This window comes from Ictidomys tridecemlineatus, chromosome 1 (assembly GCF_052094955.1).
Source record: "Ictidomys tridecemlineatus isolate mIctTri1 chromosome 1, mIctTri1.hap1, whole genome shotgun sequence".
NCBI lineage: Eukaryota > Metazoa > Chordata > Mammalia > Rodentia > Sciuridae > Ictidomys > Ictidomys tridecemlineatus.
The window spans coordinates 32,493,131-32,516,175 of record NC_135477.1 but is presented as its reverse complement, the minus strand read 5'-3'; the positions used below and the strand labels follow the sequence as shown (position 1 = coordinate 32,516,175).

Here is a 23,045-nt window from a genome sequence, read left to right as displayed (position 1 = left end):
AAGGAATTTGACTTCTGGGATTTATGCTTTGGTGAGAAAAGACCTTTTCCAGGAATTCCAAAAGGGAACTTTAGGCTTTTGGATATCTAGTTAACTAATGCTTTTCACCTGACAAATGCTAAATGAAGTCTCTCGTTAGATAAGTCAGCTCAATCAACTTTTACCTAACTTGCAATATTGGAATTAAGACTTGTGAAAGTATCATTTTGAAAGTACTGAGGATAATTAAAAAATCTGAGCATTTTTGAGCTCAGAAGTATCTTAGAAATCATCATGTAGGAACCATGCTCCATAGATTAGAGGTGACAGAGAGGAGATCTGCCCAAGATGAGTTTCCATGGCCTCCCCCAACATTAGTTTCATGAAAAAAATATAGGGAGAATGAACCACACCTGGAGCTACCTAAAATGGATTAATTCCAGTTTTCTACCTTGCACAATAAAAGAATCTATAGGATCTTGAAAGTTAAATCCCTTTGGACCTATATTCTAGAGACATGTTTTATTTCAACAGTGTGGCTTTAGTACTTGAATGACACCATATATGACTAAAGTTAAAGAAAACATTTCTTCTCTCAACTTTTACAGGGTATGATTCTTAAACATTTCTAATGTCCAAGGTGTATACAAGGCTATGTATTGTAACAATTATGGGTGTGTATATTTTTGCAAAGATTGTAGTTTCTATATCTCTAAAAGGAAAATATTTTTCATAACTTGTTTTTATAAGTAATAAAATCATATGAAAGTAATAAAATATGAAAGAAAGCTCTATGTTGGTTTTCATGATTATAGAAAATTTTGTATGTAAAATAACATTTCTCTTTTTCATCATGTGCTTCAAAAGTCCTTCTCTGTAGAAGATTGACCTTTAGCTATATAGCTGGCATTAATCTCAAATTTCAAGTTGTTTATCTGTCCGTCTTCCACTGTCACTTCAACTCCGACATCTCTAAAATAAAGGCACCAATTTTCTGTTCTAATAAGCCCTTTATTTTTCTAGACCCTCAGAGGTTGTAGCAGTTTTAAACTCTGTACTTTTTGTTCTCATGGCTGATCTGTTACTAAATCCTGGGATATCTTATTTTTGTCTTGTGAATTCATTGTTTCCTTATTATTTCCTTGGCCATTTCCATCATCGTCTAAGACTTACCCCAGCCCTGATTTATCACAACAGTGCCCTAATTGGGTTGCCTGCTTTCAACTCTTCCACTCTGATCCTGTGTCCAGGCTAGATTAATCTCCCCAAGCCCCACTTTGATTGTTACTCTGGTTCTCATGAAACCACAGTGGTGCCTTCTGCCCACCTCACATCCAAGTGATTCATCTGGCCTTGCTCCCACTTCTCCACCCTGATTTCCCTCCTCCCAACACAAACTTGATACTTATGCCAGTCTTCCCACCAACTCCCACATCTGTCAGTAGGGTCCTCCCTCTCTGGTTCCCCTGCTTTCCTCCCCTTCTGTTATTTGCCTTGTGAAGTCTGTCAGCCTCTGGCAGTGGCTCTGCCAGAGCTTTGTTCCACTGTCTCCAGCTTCTCACCCACATAATCCACCTTGGAGCAGTGGTCAAAGCACCGGATTAGGAGTAAAGCCTTGAGTGTGATTTTGTCTTTTTCCAATCAGGCACTCACTTAATGTACCTGGGCCTGTTTTCCTCATTTGTTACACAGAAATACAGTACTCACCTAAGCCATCCTACAAGTGAGTGCCATAGACTTGTAGACCAAAAGGACAAAAACATGGAGTACTGAACTGTGGTTAATACTGTAGTGTTGAGCATTCACTCTCCTCTTCAAAATGATGTCTACCCTGAGTATGGTGAACAGCCTCACCGTGTCAGAATGCAAACCCACTTGACTCCAAGCACAGAATTCTGTTATTGGGTAGCTTTTATTTCCTGACCAGTTGGCTCATGGAGAACTGCTGCATGCCACTGCTCCTTTTAGTTTATGCATAGGTGTTGCCATGTCACCAGTTGGCTAGTTCTCTGTGGGAGTTGTGCTTGGCTCTGTGTGGGGTAATGGGTCTGATTATCTGTGTTTCCCATGCACTATTCTCTTCCCTCTGATGATTCTTCAGGCCTCTTCTCTGTTCCCCCAAATATTAATTAGCTTCTTGAGAGTAATCTAGTGATAAGAAAGATTTCCTTGATAACACCCCAGATCTGTGTAGGGATCTGTGGTCAGCAGTGGGCATTAGAATTTTGTTATTGTGTCATTTGGGCACACGAAACCTGAGTTCTACCCCATGCATGCTTTTTATGGCTCTTTTGGTGCCTTACCTCAATAAATATAGCTACTATACTTACCTGTAATGTTTGCAAGATGCCTTACTAGGGATTCCCTGTAATGCACAAAGTCAGACCTATCCAAATTTTAGCCTATTTGAACATTAAGTTTGGAGCTGAACTTCACAGCTCATGAACCTTGGCACTGCTCATCACCTCCTGGAAATTGGGGTGGGGGGGTGCAATTTATGATAGAGGGGGTAAACGGGCATATCTGGTATTGAGGCAGAGCAAGAAAGGTTATACCATAGGAGCCCAGTTCTACAGAGAGAGGTTCCACTGAGTTCAGGAAATAGCACTACTCAGAGAAAGAACCAGGGTCTTTTGTACTAAACTTTCTTCATTGGTAACCATCCAAGAGAAACCCCAGCCAGCTAGCCTTCAGGCAAATAACTTAGCCCCCCCCCCCCCCATTCATGAGGAGTTGCCAGGCTGGGGTCAAGAAAGCATAGATCCATATTCCAACAGAGTGGACCTGGGCAGGAGAAAACGTGTTCAAGTGAACAGTGCAGCATCAAGGTACCATGCCAGGGAACACCATGGTGCAGCAGTTGGGAACTGAAAGCCCAGGGCCAGGGAGTGCATCACCAGCCAAGAGCCTGTACCTGAGGATGTAAATACCTGACCATTTGTTCTGAATATACTTGGCCATGATTTACGGGTTAAGCTTTCTCTGTGTCAAAAACATACCAAAGAGATAGAAACTAATGGTACAACTATATTTGAAGTTTTCTGAAACAAACGTTACCATGTTAATATTAGAACTGAATTTTAAGCACCTTAATTTGGAAAAGACTAACCTTTTCTTTCTTGCAATGTTCCCCCTGGAAACCCAGCCACATTGCTGTGAAGAAGCCTAGGCCTAGGCCAAGTGGAAAGACCTACACCGAGAGGAATGGAGGTTCCTAGCACTTGGACCCATCTGTACTCCAGCTGACAGCCTGCACCAACATGCCAACCTTGTGAGTGTGCATGTTGGGAATGGATTCTTCGGCCCTCAGGTGAGCTGCCCCAACTAATGCTGTGTGGAGCAGAGATGAGCCTCCCCTATCTCCTGAGCTCTGCTCAAACTTCACATTTATAAGAGAGAAATGTTATTGTTTTAAACTACTAAAAAAATAAATAAAAGTATAAGAAACATAACTGCCTTGAATATGTTTATGTACCCAATTATACATGATCACAATTACATAAAGCAAACACTTCAACATAGAAGAAAATCAACAAAAATTCTGAATAGTTTCACAGGCCTCTTGGCCTATGACAAATAGATTTAGCAAAAATTAAATATTTAGAGGATAAGAACAATAAAGCATCATAAAACTAATCTATACCAGCTCTTCTCAAATTGTAGTTTAGAGACTTCTTTGAATCCTCAAGACCCTTTCAGAGGTTAACAATATGAAAATATGTTAATAATAATATTAAGAATGTTAGTAGTCTGTTTCTCATTCTGTCATGAGAACGCAGTAGAATTTTCCAGAGGCTATAAGACATGTGATATTACAACAGCTTAAATACAGAAGAGCAGACAGAGGAATCCATCTGTCATCTATTAAGCCCGATTTGCAGTGTGTGTATGTGTGTGTGTGTGTGTGTGTGTGTGTGTGTGTATATATATATATATATATATATATATATATATATATAAAATACCACTCTTCTCACTAATTTTTTTGGAAAATAGTTAATTTTTACAAAAATGTTATTTATGTTGACATGTAATGGAAATCTTTTTTAAATTTCAATTTTGCTTTCAAATATGGTAAAACATCTATATATTTAACCAGTATAAATAAAAGTACTTTGGAGTCTTCAGTAATATTTCAGAGAATAAGGGGGTCTAAGAACAAAAGTCTGAGAACCACAGATTAAATAGATATTTTAGTGGCTGGGGATGTAGTTCAGTGGTAGAGCATTTGCCTAGCCTGTGAGGCTCCAACTTTGATCACAACACTTAAAAAAAAAAAAAAGTACCTGTATATGCATATCACATATATATTCAGTTTGAAATATTGAGAGAATAAACCCATCACCAAACCTGACTTCATCATAATGTTCTGACAGTCTGAAACACAGCTAGTAAATAATACTTGATTTGTTAGAAACATCCTTAATGTGATGTTTCACTTTAGAATTGTGAAACTAAACAACTCTTAATCTACAAAAGAGTTTCAAATTTCCCACCCCAAAAGATAGCCAATAAAACCCAAGCAGTCCAACTGGCACATGGCCACTGGGTCAGAGTAAGTTGTCACTGTTACATCCTATTTATATGTTGTGGTTCTTTTGTGAATTTTAGAAAGTCAGACTTTAATACTTTGCAGTATACATTGGTAAAACTTCTATGAAGGGTAATTTAGCAGCATCTATCAAATTCACACATGCACATACTCTTTTAAAACCCAGAAATTCCATTTGAAGAATTGATCTTACAGGTACACTTGCTTAAGTACAAAATGGCATGTGCAAGATCATTCACCACAGCCTTATTTGTAATAGCAAAAAAACGGAACTCACCTGAATGTTCTTTAGTAGGGTACTGATTAGGTAAGTCATGGTATCTACATAAAATAACATAAAAAGCATTTTTTTAATTTTTAATTTTTATTTTTTAGTTGTCAATGGACCTTTGTTTTATTTATTTATATGCGGTGCTGAGAATCAAACCCAGTGCCTCACACATGCTAGGCAAGCACTCTGCCACTGAGCCATAACCCCAGCCCACATAAAAAGCATTTTAAAATAAATTGAGAACAGGAAGTTTTGCATGCATGGGTATGGAATAATCTGCAATATTTCTAAGTGAGAAAAACAAGATTCATATCATGGTAGAGTACGTGTTCATTTGTATAAGAAGGGAATATCTCAGGAGGATATACAGGAAGCTGTTGATACTGGCTGCCTTTGGGGAGAGGAACCTGGCAGCTGAAGGGCAGAGTAAGAGGGAACTTTGTTCACAAAGTCTCCTTCTTATCTTGAATTTTGAAAGTGGGTATTTAATGTAATCAAAAATAAAATAAAAAATAAAATCAATGGAACACAATTAAAAGGTGATTCGATTTTAAAAAAAGGAACAAGAAAGAAAAAGGGTAAAAGAGATGCAGAGTTCGAGGCGTGTGCACACAGAGATGTTCACTGCTATCATCTGGTCTATCACCTGCTCAATTTTCTGATTTCTTTTACTGGCTCCTCTCCTGCCTCAGCCAGTCTACAGACCAGACCTGGATTCTCACATGCTCTGTGATTGAAGAAAATACAAAAAGACAAGTTTCAGCTTTTTTTTTTTTTGTACTGGGAATTGAAGCCAGGGGCACTTCACAACTGAGCCCGTCCTCAGCCCTTTTAATTTTTTTTTTTTATTTTGAGACAGGACCTAACTGAGTTGCTGAGGCTGGCTTTCAACTTCCCAAGTCACTGGGATTACAGGTTCCTGGCTCTCAGCATTTTTAACAGGAAGGAATATATTCTCTAAGACTCCTTTAAGTGGCCCTGAGAAAAATGTCTGCCATTCCACAGCAAGTGAAGCAGTTTTTTCTGGGAGAGGAAATGCATTTATAAGTCCCATCCAGGCCGGGGGGCTTCTTAGTCTTTTGTCACTTTCAATCCTCACCACTTTTGGAAGGTAGGTCTATTGGGAAGCGAGTTTAAAGATGTCGAATGTGGTTACATACCTAGAAAATTCCAGTCTCCTCACATTAATGATCCTGACAAAAACCTTACCCTTTTCAATACCAATGCCACCTCCCTACTAAGGGTAGAATGCAGGACAGGAAGTCACGTGGTGAAAGGATATTTTTTTCCTTATTTTTAAGTTGTAGATGAACACAATACCTTTATTTATTTATTTATTATTTATTTATTTATTTTAATGTGGTGCTGAGGATCTAACCAATGCATCCCACTTGCTAGGCTGTTGTATCTCTCCTTTAAGTGGTGCCTCAGACTTACCACCTTCTTCCATTCCACGATTCTGACTTACTAAACATAAAGCTTCCAAGTATGTCAACATTTTATGGACAAGGAAAATTTCACTTTTACCTACATCCCACTCACTTTACCCTAACTGAAAAAAAAAAAAGATAGAAAATAAGGTTTTCTTTTACAAAACTCAGGGAGAGGAAAAGAAAACAGAATTTGGTGAACATATAGCATTGTTTCTGCCATAACCTGCTTCCTTTGAGAAACTACCCAAACTTAATTCCTATAGTTTTGGTGGAGCTGGTGATACAAGTGGCCTAAGAAGTGGGTGGGCCCATCCTGAGCTCAACAAAGTCAGGTTTCTCTCTCTTGGTAATCTGAATCTTGAACAGAGTTACATGAGATGAAGGTATACCACTGAGCAGTTCCATGGCAGTGCCCAGAAAGATGGACCGTGGGTGCCGACTGTGTATCTCCTGTGACTACACCAGATCCTGACCCCTCTATAGCCAGTTGTTAAGCTCTTCTGTCAAGTCTGTGAGGTCTTCACTATCCTTCCAATTAATTGCCTGTTTGTGATTAAGTTGAAATTCATTTCTGTTACTTGCACCCAGAATACTTCAATCGGTACCTAATATTTGCTATTTACATACCAAGCAGCCAGATTTCTCTTCCCTTCATGACTTGACCCAGAACAGGGATCTGTGAGGAGGGGGTGCCTCCCCTGGGGGATCTGCTGGGATGTGTGGGCTGCCTTTTCTAGATGACACCTATCTTTAATCTTTTAAGTACATGAAAAATAAAACGAAGCAGATGTTTGAGGTCAAATAAGTGGTAAAGACATGATATCCTCAGGAGGGAAGTCGGGTGAGCAATGGAATCATATCCAGGAGGGATCTCTAAGATTTCAGACAACAACCATTTGTCAATCTATTTCACAGACAAAACTCAGGATTCTACAATAGTGTTGTCCAACAGAAATACAGTACAGACTACATAAGTAATTTTGAAAGGGAAGCCATTCTAAATAATGCAAAAACAAATGAAATTAATTTTAATAAGATTTTATTTAACCCAATATGTCCACAGTGTTATCCATTTTAACATGTTATCAATATAAAAATTAGTGGTGAGGCGTTGTACATCCTGTTTGTCACACTAATCCTCCAAAGTCTGGACTATATGTCATGTTGACTGCTTGTCTCAATTGAGACCAACCACATTTCCAATGCTTGATGGCCACATGTAGCAGTTACCATGTTTGGAAGCACAGATCTAGAAAATGCAGAGAAGAAATGAGAATTATAATAACAGCACCATCTTTGAGCCTGCCACATGCCAGCACATTGTCAAAGTTTCTTATACAGCTTTTCATTTTATCCTTGGGGAAACCTTTTAAGGTTTTTATTTTCCCTGTGTTAGAAATGAGAAAGATAAGGCTTAGTAGAGTTTTTGAGATTTGTGTGAAGTCACATAGCTAGTAAAGAACAGGCCAGGGTGGACCACACACAGTTCTGCTTGACCCACAGCTCTTTTTAGTATTTTTTTTTATAGATATAAGGAGATGAATTGCCTTGGACTTCACCCCAAAGATCACAGATCAGAGAAGGGCCTAAATGAAGTTCAGGGAAATGGCTCTATTCCCACCAGGAAGTCTGCACCTAGACCCACCATCCTGTGAAGCAGGAGGCACCTAATATGAATCAGAGAAGCAGAAACAGGTGCGGATGAAATTCTCCAACCCAAACAAATCCTTGAGGACCAATAGTGAGTTATGAATGAGACCAAAACAGAAGAAAAGGGACTGGGTTTGTGGCTCAGAGGTAGAGCGCTTGCCTAGCATGCATGAGGCACTGGGTTTGATCCTCAGCACCACGTAAAAATAAGATAAAGGTATTGTGTCCATCCACAACTAAAAAATAAATGTTGGTTTTTTTTTTAAAAAAAAGAAACCACACAAACCAGAAAGAGATAAGTAGGTTTGAAAACTAACAAAAGACAGAGGGGGAAAAAAACCCATAAACCCGGCAAATACACATGCAATTTTTATAAAACAAGTGGAGGTGGATGCCATAGGTCCCACCTATAAGCTTCCTTAGGAGAGGAAAAACCAGAAGCCTGCAGCCAGATCAGGACACACCTGGATCAACGCTGAGAACAAAGGGGAATGAGTCTGAGGAAGAGCCAGGGCCACAACGGAGGAGCTGGTGATGGGCATCCATCCAAACTTTGTGTTTGACAACGCCCCCACCCGGGGCTCCACACAGGCTGCCAGGGGGACATATAACTGTTTTATGTGCTTAACTAGGACCCACCCCCAAATCCAGAGTCATATAAACAATCTGTGGTGAAATGAGTACATTTTGATCAATTTACTCTGTTCACATTATGCCGTGTCTATTTTTTAGTTTAACTCTTTCTGACTATGGGTAGACAGTGCTTGGGTGGCTAAGTGGCTATGTGCTATTTTTTTTTTTTAAGCTTCACTTGGCAAATGTAAAAATTAACAACTTTATATTGGTCTTCTAGTTGTATTCTTTTTAAAAGTGTTAGTAACAAATAAAATAAAATGCCCTTCCTTACTCATATGTATGACAAGTTTGTTTCTGTCTGATATAACCCCAGCTCCCATCCCCTCAGGATATAAATCTCCTCACATTTCTTCTGAATAAATCAAATCAAACAAATCCTTCCTCAAACTCTCCTCCTTCCTCTCTAGGTACACCTGAGCACTTATTTCTTCTTTTTTTAATGCTTTTCATCCTTTCTTCACCCCACCAACTGTTGTTTCCTCCACTCTTTCACATTAGTGGTTGAATGTTAAAAACTGTACAATCATTTTTCCATCCAAGGCAAAGAATTAAAATCGACTATTCAATTTTATTTAATTGATTGAATCACTATTAAAACAGTGTCGTGTTCTTCCTCTTGAATCCTCTTGGGAGGGCACGGTATTTCAGCTACACTATGTATTAAATGGCTACCTTGGAAACTTAGCCAAGTTCATATGCATGTGGATGACAGGAAAGCTGTGTGTCAAATTCGCTTTCAAATAAACTTTGCTTGCGTTCTAACTTTTTATTTTGATGTGATTTCAAAATTAAAGAAAACACTGCAAGCGTTGTACAAAGAGTTCCCATAACCTTTCACCCAGATTCCCCAAAAGTTAACATTGAGAGTAAGTTGAAAACGTGATGACCTTTACTCCTTGTGTTAGTCAGGATTTTCCAGAGAAACAAAACCTGCAGTCATGCACTACAGAATAACCATGTTTCAGTCAGGGACTGAACACACATACCAGGGTGGTTCCTTAAGATTATAATGGAGCTGAAAAATTCCTGTTGCCTAGTGATGTCAGAGGTCATAGCTGCACATAGCATCACACCACAAAGCATTATTCATGTGTTTGTGGTGATGCTGGCATAAACAACCCTGTTTAGAATAACACGGTTACGATTTCCTGTAGTACTCAGTATGGTAACGATACAGGTTTGTAGTCTACAGGTGCCTATGAGGCTGTACTCTCCAGGCTTGTGTCAGTCCACTCTATGACATTCACACAACAGGGTGGGACAGGCTGGAAGTTCAAGTACAAGTTCATGTTGCAGTAGGGTCTGAATTCCACAGGGCAGGGAGAATTTCTACGTCAGTTTTAAGAATTCCTCTTTGTTTGGGAAACCTCAGTCTTTGTTCTCAAAGCATTCAATGGATTGGATGAGGCCCATCTAAATTATGGAAGAGGCCCTGTCTCAAAATTAAAAAAAAGAACTGGGATGTTGTAAAGTGCCCCTACATTCAATGCCCAGTACTTCGAAAAACAAAACAAAATAACTCCCTGCCAAGAAATTAACTTTAACTGTAAGTGTTGTTGATTTTTTAAAAAGCCCTCTAATGGACAAAATAAAAAGTTGATAATATTCGGTTGGACTCACTCATTTCTGGGGAATTTGGCCTTCAAAACCCTGAAGTCAGCTAACTGCCTGGAGTTTCCCTTTTTTCAGTTGCTTCAGATATTTTTTATTTTTTTTTTAATTAGTGCATTATAATTATACATACCACTGGGATACATTATGCCATATTCATATGTACATAACATAACTTGATCAATCTCACTCTCCAGTACCTTCCCTTTCCAGGTATTTTTCAAATTTCTCAAATTTCATTTCCAATGACCCTGTCCTTCTCTGCCCTCCCCTCCCCTCCTTCCCTCTCCCCTCCTTTTCCCTTCCTTTCACTCCTCCCCTCCCCTTTCCTTCCCTTGGTTATAGACACTATTGGAGGCTTTTGCAAACCCATCCTCCTCCCCTCTGCTTTACGTGAATAGCCCCAATTTTGTTCGAAGGCCATGTGTTCTGGGAAGGTAACTCCAACCCAACCTTAGGGAAAGGACCATGTTTGGGGTGAATTTTAATTAGACTATAAACTGATCATGCTAATCCCAATCCTTTTTACCAATGATTGGTTTAGAAAACATTGAAGAAGCCATCTAAGGAGACATAACCCAGGGTTCCATCCCCAGCTCTGAAAAAAAAAGTTATATTAATGCAATAGCTTTTTAAGATTCTGTGCATTGTTTCACAAATGGTCCTTTCAAATGGCTGCCCCAGCACTTGGTCTGACTGTAGTAGTATTTCAAACAAAAATTTTTAGCTTCAGAAATCATTAACAGGAAAGACATTTTAATGAAGTGGTTTAGTAATTCTCATCACCAAACAATGATGGAGTTGGATCTCTGCCTAGACTACATATAGGAAAAAAGAGAATGGTCAAAATAACTTTGAGGCTAGATGCCGACAATTCCCTTGCTTGAGAGCTCAATTTTACCAGTAGATGTCGCCACAGCCAGACATAATTTTAGAAAATTAAACTCAGGTGAGTTGACTGGTGTTTAAAGGATTAAGAGGGGGGAACAAACAACATGGTACTCTTTAAGAAAACAATACACATCTAATAAATGTTTACTGCATAGACTAATGAATAATGAATACATATTAATTATTCTGCCTTAAAATCTTTGTGATTATATTCTGACAGGAATGCCAAAGGGAAAGCTTTATTATTTGCAAAATAAAAGTGATTTCGAAGACGTGATCAGACAGGTACAGAAGAAAAGAGCTTGTCAGGAGTTTATTCAATGAGAAGGGGCATGAGGAGGGTTCAAGCAACTCAGCTGCACAGACATTAAATGCATCCAATCCCATGGCAGGCATGAGCTAAGTTCTGCTAGAAGCTTAAAGGAGACCCGGGCACGGTGGCACACACCTGTAATCCCAGCAGCTCTGGAGGCTGAGATAGGAGGATTGCGAGTTCAAAGCCAGCCTCAGCAACTTAGCAAGGCACTAAGCAACTCAGTGAGACCGTGTCTCTAAATAAAATACAAATAGGGCTGGGGATGTGGCTCAGTAGTTGAGTGCCCCTGAGTTCAATCCCCAGTACCCCGCCCCCCCCCCAAAAAAAAAGGAAGAAAGAAAGGAGACCATGATCTCCTGGAGCTCGGTGAGATGGGAAGGGGGAAAGTTCCTGACACCAGAGACAGACAATTTCCACCACAGCACCATCAACATCTTTCTTTTCTTATTTTTGTTTTTGCATTTTTTTTCTTTGCAATGCTGGGGATCCAACACATGACCTTATACACATTAATTAAGTCATTTAACTATATCCCCAACCCTTACTTTCTTTTTTTTTAAAAAAACAGATTCAGCTGCATATGACACAGAGATTACAAAGGCAGTTTACAAACTGATTATTTATGGCAATAAATATATGTATTATGGCTACTTTGAGCACCTATTAAGTGGCACATTTTGTGCCAAGTCTCTGCTTTTATTTAATCCTCCCAAGTGTTTCGTGAGACAAAAATTTTTATTATCCTCATTTTTAGAGATAAAGCATCTGAGGAATGAGGAGGGAGGATGAGAGAGATTAAGCAGTTTATTCAAGATCACCCAGTTAATGAATGGTAGAGCCAGGTTCAAAGTTAGGGCTGTAGGGGGCACTCTGCCATGCTCCTTCTCAGTTCATTAGCCAAGCCAACTGGCTCTAGTCAGTCTGACCGCAGATAAAATCTGGAGTCCCTGTGAGGTTGATTTTGCTCAATCACTCATTTTAAAGTCTTAATTAGTGAACTATTCCCATGAATAAGGCACTCTGCTTTATGTTAGCAGAAGGGGAATCTAAAGCCAAGAAAGCTGACTATCTTAAAAGAACTTAGAATTGAGTGGGAGGAAAGCTGGGGGTGTTGGGAGCTGAGGAGGAACCTGGATGATGAGGTCACCCAGGGTCTGTCTTCTCCACACAACTTAGGAGGGTTTGGGGAAAGTGGAAAAGATGTGGAACAGCTGCTGTGAGGAATGTGCTACGTTCAATAATGTGCCTGGAGAAGTGAGGGGTATTTCAAGATCCTTTCTTTCTACACCTCTGAATTAATGGAGCTTATTTTCTCGATTTTCCCAAATAAAGTTCACCCCTGGCTAGAGCCAAAGCTTGAAGAATTTCACTACAGAATTTAATCTTGTCTCTTGAAAAATTATCAGCACCAAGTTTTTAATCATAAAAATAGACAAACGATAGCACTACTCTAAGTTAGCTGAAAGGGCTGACTTGCCTTTCAGTGTTGATTATCTATGCAATTTTATTTCTCTTGTCACCCTGTTTCCAAAATAAGTAAACAACCAAGTGACAAACGCTTTCAAAACCTGAAACAAACCTGACATGGGCGTCTGTGTTTTTAAGTACCTTCAAGTTACATGGGTCCTGAGGCCCTCACCCTTGTGCTTATTTTGAACCATGTCATCTTTTTGAGTGTGCTTTGTGCTTCCTCATAAATGTGAGAATATTTTCTGGCTCCACTAGGTTGTTTTCCTTTCTGCCTCCAGTCCACTTAAAATATTTTGTTAAATTATCTCATTGCACTGTATGTTTAGAAATCCTCTCTTTGAGGTGTTCCACCTTGTCCCTGGCAAGGGAGGTAAATCTGGTCATGTTAATTACTAACAACTTCCTCAGACTCAGATCTTCCCCCATACACTCTGCCAAGGAGCAGGTAGAAGATGTTCTGGAGAAATGACAGGATAAATAACTCTAAATTAAGGGCTTAGTAACCAAGTCCACAACCAGGATAATATTTTTCCAGTATGGACATAAAAATTTGAGCAAATTTATTATTAAAGTCCTAAATAAACAGGAAACTCCCCAAATGGGAAACACAAATGACTTATAAATATATGGAAAAAAATCATCTTTACTATAAATCAAAATAAAGTCATGGAGCAATGAGCTTGTCTCACTTCGAATTTAGGGGTCTTGGGCTTTTTTTTTTTTTGATTTTCAATAATTCTCATTACTGGCAGGAGGACTCAAAATTGCAAAATTGGCTGGCTCTGTAATTAGGAGCATAAATTGGTAAAGTTGTTTTGAAAGTAAATTTGCAATGTTTACCAGAACCTGTGACCCAGGTGCTCCATTTCTTGGACTTCTCAAAAAAAGAAAGAAAAAAAAAAAACCTCTGAAATGCAGGAAGAAATACATAAATATATTCTTATTTATAATTTATAATAATAAAAATGTAAATGACTGGGGCTGGGTCTGCAGCTCAGTGGCAGAGCACTTGCCTAGCATGCGTGAGGCACTGGTTTCGATTCTCAGTATCACATAACAATAAAATAAAGATATTATGTCCACCTAAAAAATTAAAAAAAAAACATTTAAAAAATAAAATAAAATAAAAATAAACAAAATAAAGGCATTCTGTCCATCTACAACTACAAAAAGTTTTTTTAAAAAAATGCAAATGACTATCCCCCTATTTAATACATTAGGCTAAAAAGAAAGCTACTTTCAGAAATTAGATTCTTGTAGTTCTTTTCCTAATTGTATTTACACAGATGGAACTAAAAGAAAATCACTGTAACACAATTTGAGTGGATAAAACAGGGACATAAATGTATATAATCTAAAAATACTTACTCAGGGCAGCACTTCAGGAGAAGCCTGTGAGAAAAACCCGACAGGGAAGGGAAAGAGGCCAGCACTGCTGGGGTTTCAGGTAAAGTCTAGTCTTGGTCTCTCCCAGGAGCACTCTGAAACATAAATCCCACCACTGCATTGTAGATGGTTCCGTCCCAAGAGCAATTCTGGGGGTGGGAATCTGTGAGACATTATGGCCAGAATTCTCAGCAGCTGAGCACTGGGTTCAAAGCAAAGCACACCTGCTAAGCTACCTAGGGCCATCGTGAGGACAAATGGAATAATGGTTGTGGCCCCAGAAGAAGCATCAAGAAACAGCAGCTTTTCTGACTGTCAACTAGCTACTGGTTTTTAAAGTCCACGGCTAGTTTTAAATACATAGATAAATCTGACTCTATGAGGAGAGGGATTGGGGATGCACCTGCTACCTTCTCACTGTTCTGTGGAACCCCAGAGTTCAGTTCAGAGGTCCCTTCCCCGACAGGCACCACTCAACTTTTCCAGATGATTTGGGGCAGCTGGCTCCTTACTGGTTGCAGATGTGAGAAAAGTCCAAATGCAGCTGAGAGTCCAGTTTTGTTAGAAAGAGCCCTGGAGCAGGAGTGAAGCCATGGGTTTGAGTTAGCCCTACTCAAGCTTTCTCTGAATCGTTTTTCCTGGATAAAATAGACTCATAGAATTGAATCAACAAAGGGTCCTCAACCTGGGTCTGAAAGTCTCCAGGAACTATATTCAAAATTTAGCCAAAAAAAAAAAAAAAAGATTTTTTTTTTCATGCAATTTCCTGGGTTTAAGGTATAAGCTACATAACTTTTATGAGATTCTTTGAGGACAGAGTGAGCCAAGAAAGCTGACTTCTAAACTTCCTTCCACTCCACTTCCTTCCTCTTCCACTCTGATTATGAAAAGAGACTTAGGCCCAAAGAATCAAGCACTGAATACTTTTTTCTGGTTTTAGAAATGTAATGATTACAACAAGGATTTCTTGGTCTCACCTTCCCCTAACCCTCCTTCAGATTTAGGAAAATAAAAGGCAGCCTCCAGACGACCCTCTCAATCTCACAGCTGTATCTTTTCGTACTCCCCCCCAGCCTTCCCCCCCAACCTTCCCCCCCTCCAGCCTTCCCTCCCCCACCATGATTAAGAGAGGTGGTGTCTTCGCTTGGCAAAGGAAACCCAAATGCTGGTGATGTGACTCATTCAAAATCCAATGGCACCCCCTTGTGGTGCAGATCTAGAAGCTCAGGTCGTGCAGAGGAAACCAAAGGCTTTCAAATGTCCTGGGGACATTACTTGAAATATCGGACATTTCTTGAAATATATTTATTTAATAAAATATACAGTTTTACTTTTTCAAAAGTGATATTTTAAAAATTGATTGATCTCCATGGAGAAAAGGAAATCTTTGTATAATGTTGGTAGAAAATTCAAATTGCTGCAACCACTCTGGCAGCAAAGAATCTGGTAGTTCCTCAAAAAATTTAAAATAGTACTACCGTATGACCAAGCAACCTCACTTCTGCGTATAAATCCAAAAGAAACGAAGTAAGTATTGAGCTGAGCATGGTGGCACTCGCCTGTAATCCTAGTGATTTGGGAGGCTGAGATCAGGGGATCAGGAGTTTCAGGGCAGCCTGGGCAACTTAGCGACATCCCATCTCAAAAGAAGAAGTAAAATAGGCTGAAGATGTAGCTCAGTGGTATAGCACCCCTGGGTTAAAGCCCAGTACTTTCAAAAGGGGAGGGGGGAAGGGAAAGGGGGAGAAAGGGAGGAAGAATCCATAAGAGATACCTGTATTCTTTTTTTAAAAAAAATACTTTTTTTTAGTTGTAGTTGGACACAATACCTTTATTTTATTTATTTATTTTTATGTGGTGCTGAAGATCAACCAGCACATCGTCCGTGCTAGGCGAGCGCTCTACTGCTGAGCCCCAGCCCCAGTCTGAGATACCTGTACTCTTTATTGCAGTATTACTCACAATAACCAAGACATGGAAACGCTCAGTGTTTGTAATTCCAATAAGGGGATGTCCTCCTTGGTACTTTTTCCCCCTCTGACATCTTCAGGGAAAAGAACTTAGAAAAGGGCAAGTGCTGCTGGCCTTGATAAAAGTCACCCAGAGTCTTTATGTCAAACTGATCTGAAGGAAAGGCTAAGCATTCAGAGTGAAACGATTTTTTTCATTTTCACAAGACTGATATATATCAGATACACACACACACACACACACACACACACACACACACACACACTTTAGTAAAGAAATAAAAACAAAAAAATCATAGTACAGAGAAGTAAATCATTAAGTCTCCTGTCCCCAAACACTTCTAGCTCCCGGCCCCATTCCATTTTAATTAATTACTGATTTATGAGATTTTGGGGGTCACCTCCAGTGAAGATATATTTGAATGGAACAATCTTATCAAAGCATTTATAAAGTCTGGGGTTATGATGAACCTAAGGTATAAAAGAGATTCCACATCCTTCTGGTTGAGAATAGTGTCTGCATTAGGAATTAGCAGATACCATCCTAGAAGAACTTGAAAACGAATTTGTGGAAAAAATGAAGAGATTTTGGTGGTTGAAGGGGCCAGCAGAGCCAGAGGAACTGAGAATCAACAACCATCCCAATAATACCTGCTTTAAACTGAGCAGAGAACCACCAGAAACTGGAAACAGGCCTATAGCTGGTCCCAGGAGCAAGGCTCAGAAACCAGACCAGGAATCAGATCTCTTCATGTCATCCCTAGGCAACTGGGACGGTGATAAAATGAACTCAGGACTGAGTGGTCCAGACCTGGCTTCTGGACAGATCCCTTGAGAAAGATAGACAAGATTGCACCTGACCAGATAAAGATATCCCCCAGCCAAGCCAGTCATAAGCAAACTTGGAACAAATCTACCCTACTCTTGTAGACATGCCAGTTAACTTGTGACTTACTAACAGAAATTTGGAAGCTGATTAAGGAAATGAAAATAATCTAAGATAAACTTCATTATGGTCAGATGCCAGCAAAATAAATCTAGAGGATCATTATGTAATTATACCCCCAATGGGAACAACTTGACATATAGTGCAAGATATTAGAGGCATTATGGCACTCAATGTTTTGTTTTATTATGCCGTCACTTATGGACTTGCCAACCTGACCACAGAAAATGTGAAATCTCTGCCAGTCCTTCCCTGACCTCCTGTATTCTTAGAAAAAAATGAAAACTGGTGGTACAGGAAAAAAGATTCACTTTCATAAGTGACTTACAAACGGTGTAGCAAGAATAGTGAATATAGAGGAGAGAAGATGGATCTCATTGCTGGTGTAAGCTCTTTGAAGCTTTTCTGCCTTCACAGAGCATCTACTCCACCCCTCCAAGCTATCCCTGGGATTCAGCCCTCTTTAACGTCTTTCGCTTCTCAGTTAGAAGCCTCTTCCACTTTTCTCCTGCTGGATTTCCCTGTTTTTATTTATACAATTGAACTAGTGATGTATTCTGATCACTACTTTAACAGGTCTGTCAATGAGCTCCCCTGAGGGCAAAAGATTATAAGATCCGCCTTGTATGTTAATGGTATACCCACACAAGGAAGAAAACAAGGAATTATCAGACCTCAGGGAAATGAAAATCAAATCCACCAGATGGTAGTTTAAACTTACTAGTGTTATGGCGAGATTGTAATAAATCACTGAGTCGATCTTAAAGCAGGAGATGGAACATTTGTTCACCAGCCAGTGGTATAGATCCACCAGCTGGTAGGCCAAGGGGCAGGCTGCAAATCTTCACCCTTCAGCCCCCTCCTGGAGTTTGAGTACACCTTTCCTAGTCCAAACCATATTAATCATAAGTGACTGTTGCTATGATTCAAAACCATAAACAAACATCATGAGATGTAAAATCATAAGCAGAAGGGAGAGTGGGTCAAAACATACCTAGTTGAGTACAAGTTAAAGAACAGTTACTAACATGTAGACAATCAATCCCTGACAGGGTACATTGTCCAAGAAAAATGGGAACCAAAGAGAAAACACTTTTACATTGTATAAGAACTGCCATTTTGTGTTGCCAAACATGCTGTGCTAAGCAACTGTTGATGGGTACAGAGGCGGGACTTTCCCTGAGAGAAGCATTTCTTATGTAAACTGGAGTCTCAGTGTAAAACGGAGTCTGTATGCTCATTGTCCATATGTCCCAGCCCATAACACTAGGAGGAGTATCATCAGTGTCAGATAATAATAAGTGTTGATGAGAATGTGGAGAAATCAGAAGCATCATAATTGTTGGTACAACTAGAAAATGGTTAAGCCATTGTGGGAAATAGTCTGGCAGCTCCTCAAAATATTAAACGTAGAGTTATCATATGATCCAGTAATTACTAGGTATTCCTTAGGTATGCATCCAAGAGAAATGAAAACACATGTTCTTACAAAAACTTAAGCAGGAATGCTCATAGCAAGAATTCTTATAGTAGCCAAAACAATTCAAGTGTGTAGTAATTAAAGAATGAATCAATAAAGTGTATTGTAATCTACACAATGTAACATTACTTAGCAATAAAAATAAATGAAGTACTAGGCTGGGCTATATAGCTCAGTTGATAGAGTGTTTACCTTGCATGCACAAGGCCCTGGGTTTGATCCCCAGCACCAAAAAAATAAATGAAGTATTGATATGTAGCACAACATGGATGGACTTTGAAGAAATTATGCTAAGTGAAATAAGATAGTCACAAAAGACAACAGAGTCTATAATTCTACTGGTATGAAAGGTCCAGAAAAGGCAACTCAGTAGAGTCAAAGTAGCTTGGTGGTACCCAAGGGCTGCTGAAATGAGGGGAAATGGTGAATGGTTGCTAATGAACACAGGATTTGGGGGGAAGCTTTGAAAATGTTCCAAAATTGATTGTAGTGATGATCATACAACTCTGTGAATTGATAGAAACCAAACTTACACAGACTAATCATGCACTAGGTTAATTTTACATCAACAAAGCTATTATTTTCAAAATAAGGAAGAGCTCTTTTAATGCTGAAAAGTGTGATTTTTACAATGTAAAGTTAACCAAAAAAGCAAGGTGAAAAGAAATATAATATACATGTTAAAAAGGTGATAATAAAGATGTCTTGGCACAAGCTTATTTTGAAAAATGAATCACAGAAAGGATACACCAGAAATTAATGATAATTCCCCTAGAGAAGGAGAGGAAAAGGGGAACAAAAAAGAAGGAGAGATTGTTATGGTTTGGATATGAAATGTCCCCCCAAAACTCATGTGTGAGACAATGCAAGGATGGTCAGAAGTTAAATGATTAGATTGTGAGGGATATAACCTAATAACTGGATCAATTCACTTGAATGGATTCACTAGGTGGTAAGTGCAGGCACTTAGGGTGTACTTGGAGGAAAGAGTTTACTGAGGGCATGCCTTGGGGTTTTATATTTTGTCCCTGACACCCCACCCTCAGCTTCCTGGTTGCAATGTGCTGAACTGCTTCTGCCCTGGATGATCCTTCTGCCACCATGTTTTTGTATCATCTCAGGCCCAGAGCTAAGGAATCAGCCAGCTATGGACTGACCCTCTGAAACCATGGGTCAAAATAAAGTTTTCCTCTTCTAAGGTGTTCTTCTCAGATATTTTGGTCACAGCTATGAAAATTGGACCAGGAGTGGGGTCATTGCCATGACCTAGCCTGTTTTAGTCAGCTTCTTTTTTTGCTCAGGTGACTAAAAACCTGAAAAGTTCGATTTTAGAGGAGGAAAAGTTTATTTTGGGTCTCATGGTTTCAGAGGTCTCAGTCCATAGATGGCCAACTCCATTGCTGTGTGCCTGAGGTGTATCAGAACATCATGGCAGAAGACAGTGTGGTAGAGGAAAGTGCCTCAGGGCATGACCACCAGGAAGCAGAGCGAGAGTGGGGGGTGGGTGGGTGGAGTTCTCCTCCCATCAAGGACAAAATATATACCCCAAAGGCATGCCCAAATGACCCACCTCTTCCAGCCGTACCTTACTTGCCCCCAGCCACCTCATTTCACCTCTTTCTTATGTTGTTTCTCACATGAGCTTTTGGAGGACACTTAGTATTTAAACTACAACATAGCCCAATCATGTGGTTCAGAAGCCCAAGCAGGTGGTTTGTGGGAGGAATTTTGAAAAGTTTAGAGATGAAAGTTGGAAAAGCTTTACAGTGTTGTAAGTGGAGCCTAATGGGCAATTCTGGTGAGAGCCTGGGAGACCAGAATGCTGGTAGGCATGCAGACAGTAAAGACTGGGCTTATGAGGTTTCAAAGGGGAAGGAAGGCTCTATCGGAAACTGGATGAGAGACCATTAACATTGTATTCCTGCAAAAAATTGTCTGCATTTTGTCCATGTCCTGAGGCTTTCTGTGAGGTTGAACTTAAAAGTGATGGACTAATTAATCTGGCAGGCAAAATTTCAAGGCAGTACAGCGTTCAGGCAGTGGCAGGGATATTGGTGCCAAGTTTACTGTGATAATCAGGAGCAGAAAATAGAGCAGAAATATTTTTAAAATCTTGCAATTTGTCCAGAAAAGTGTTTGTAAACCTGGAACAGAGGAAGTTGTTGTTGTTGAAAAGATTACAGTCACTAAAGAGATGCTGAGTACTTTAACTTAGAGACTTTAAGAAAGATGACCTGAGTGGCTGGGGATGTGGCTCAAGTGGTAGCGCGCTCGCCTGGCATGCGTGCGGCCCGGGTTCAATCCTCAGCACCACATACCAACAAAGATGTTGTGTCCGCCGAGAACTAAAAAATAAATATTAAAATTTCTCTCTCTCTCTCTCTATCTCTCTCTCTCTCTCTCTCTCTCTCTCTCTCTCTCTCTCTCTCTCTCTCCTCTCTCACTCTTTCAAAAAAAAAAAAAAAAGAAAAAAGAAAAAAGAAAGATGACCTGAGGACATCTCAGGAATTGGCAAGACTTCATCCTCAGCAGACTGCATAAAAATGAAAGGTCCTGTAAGAAGAGATTGTGGGGGCACTCTGCTTAGACAAGAGTCCTTGGAAGTTGCTTCATGATGCTCAGCCACCCAGATACTTGAGGCCACTGCAGTCATGGTCCCAGGAAATCTGATAACCGCTCAAGATAGTTGCAGACCTTGGTATCAACCACATGGTACTGGTTCTGCAGGAATTTAGGATATTGTAGTTAGGAGCTCATGGAGGCTTCCACTGAGAGGAAAGTGTAGGAGGTCACACCAAATGTGACAGGGTTAGAATCCCTGAAGGCAGCCCCTGAGAGGGCAATGCATGAAGATGTGAGAAGGAATTCAAAGCTGCCATGGAGACACCCAAGATTAAGAGACCCTGGGAATGTGGAATGTCTGCTGAGGAAGATGAAGAAATCAAGCAGAAACAAACCAAGAGAGAGGCCATGTAGGCTTCAACTGTTAAGGACACAAGGGCAAAACTATGGAAGCCCTTTGGAGGGAATATCACAATGCCATGTGTCCCGTATGCTGGACATAGAGCTACGGGATTTATTTACCTGGCTGTATTTCAGTTTTGTTTGGTTTCATCTGTTCTTTTAATGCCCCTATTTCTCCCTTTTTGAATGGAAATGTTTATTCCTTGCCACATTGGAGATGCGAACGCTGTCTAATATATTGGATCTGTGTAACTTGCTTTTGATCTTTACAGACGCTCATAGTCAGGAGTTTGCCTTGAGTCTCAGATGAGATTTTGAACTTGAACTTTTGGCAATGCTGCCACTCTTAAAGTCTATTCTTGGAAATGGAATAAATGTATTTTGCATTGTGAGATGGACATGAGCTTTGGGGGACCAGGAATGGAATATTATGTTTGGATATAAGGTATTTCCCAAAAGCTCATGTGTGAAACAATGCAAGAATGTTCAGAAATAAAATGATTTGGTTATGAGGGTTGTAGCCTAATCAATAGATCAATTCACTTGAACGGATTCCCTGGTGGTAACTATAGGCAGGTAGAGTATTATCAGAGGAAGTAGGTCACTGATCCTACTGTATTTGGAGTTTATAATTTGTCCCTTGCATCTCTTTCTCCCGCTCCCTCTCCCTCCATCCCCCTCCCTCCGTCCCCCTCCCTCCCTCCTCCTTCCTGGTTGCCATGTCTGAGCTGCTTCTGCCCTGCATAGCCCTTCCACCATGATGTTCTGCATCAACTTGGGCCCAGGGCTATGGAGTTTGTCAACCATGGACTGAACCTCCAAAACTGTGAGCCAAAAATATTTTTTCCTCTTCTAAGTTGTTCTTGTCAGATGTTTTGGTCATAGCAATGAAAAACTGACCAAAACAGAGATAGTGTTACTTTTGTAACTAAGCCTTTTTGTATAATTTTGAATTATTGAATCACAGTAATGTTTTCACAAAATCAACAAAGCTGGCAGGAAAACTAAAATTGAATACAAACAAAGCAACTGAATTGGGCTGTAGATCAAATGGGTAATATAACTTATAAAGGGGGAAAACTTTGAACCATAAACATATTCTGAAGACAAAAGAACTGCAAATAAATTCTGAACTTTGCTCAGTAGGTTGGTTATCAGCAATGATATGGGTGTAAGTATTCTGAAAGCATTTTGTGACTACTATATGCGGGAGAATGGCTAAACTTATACTGAAGTTTTTGGAACCCAGAACATTTGCTGTTGAAAAGGAATGGGCAAATATGAAATGGGTGCTAGAGTTGAAGAACCCCATAACTAATATTGGATTGGAATTAAAGGCATCACTATAAAGTTATGATTTTAAAATATATGTGTGTAGCCAGTGCAGTGGCACACACCTGTAAATCCCAGCAATTTGGGAGGCTGGGGCAGGAGAATCACAAGTTCAAAGCCTCAGCAATTTAGCGAGATTCTGTCTCAAAATAAAAAGG

General features: G+C 39.7%; 1 long non-coding RNA gene across 1 annotated transcript; it reads left to right on the top strand.

Annotated features, from left to right (window-relative positions):
* The first annotated feature begins 3,137 nt into the window (after positions 1–3,137).
* LOC144375006 (uncharacterized) lies at positions 3,138–22,067 on the top strand. The gene is made up of 2 exons (XR_013434261.1): positions 3,138–3,289; positions 21,059–22,067. It is a non-coding gene; the product is annotated as an uncharacterized LOC144375006 (long non-coding RNA).
* Positions 22,068–23,045: the final 978 nt, after the last annotated feature.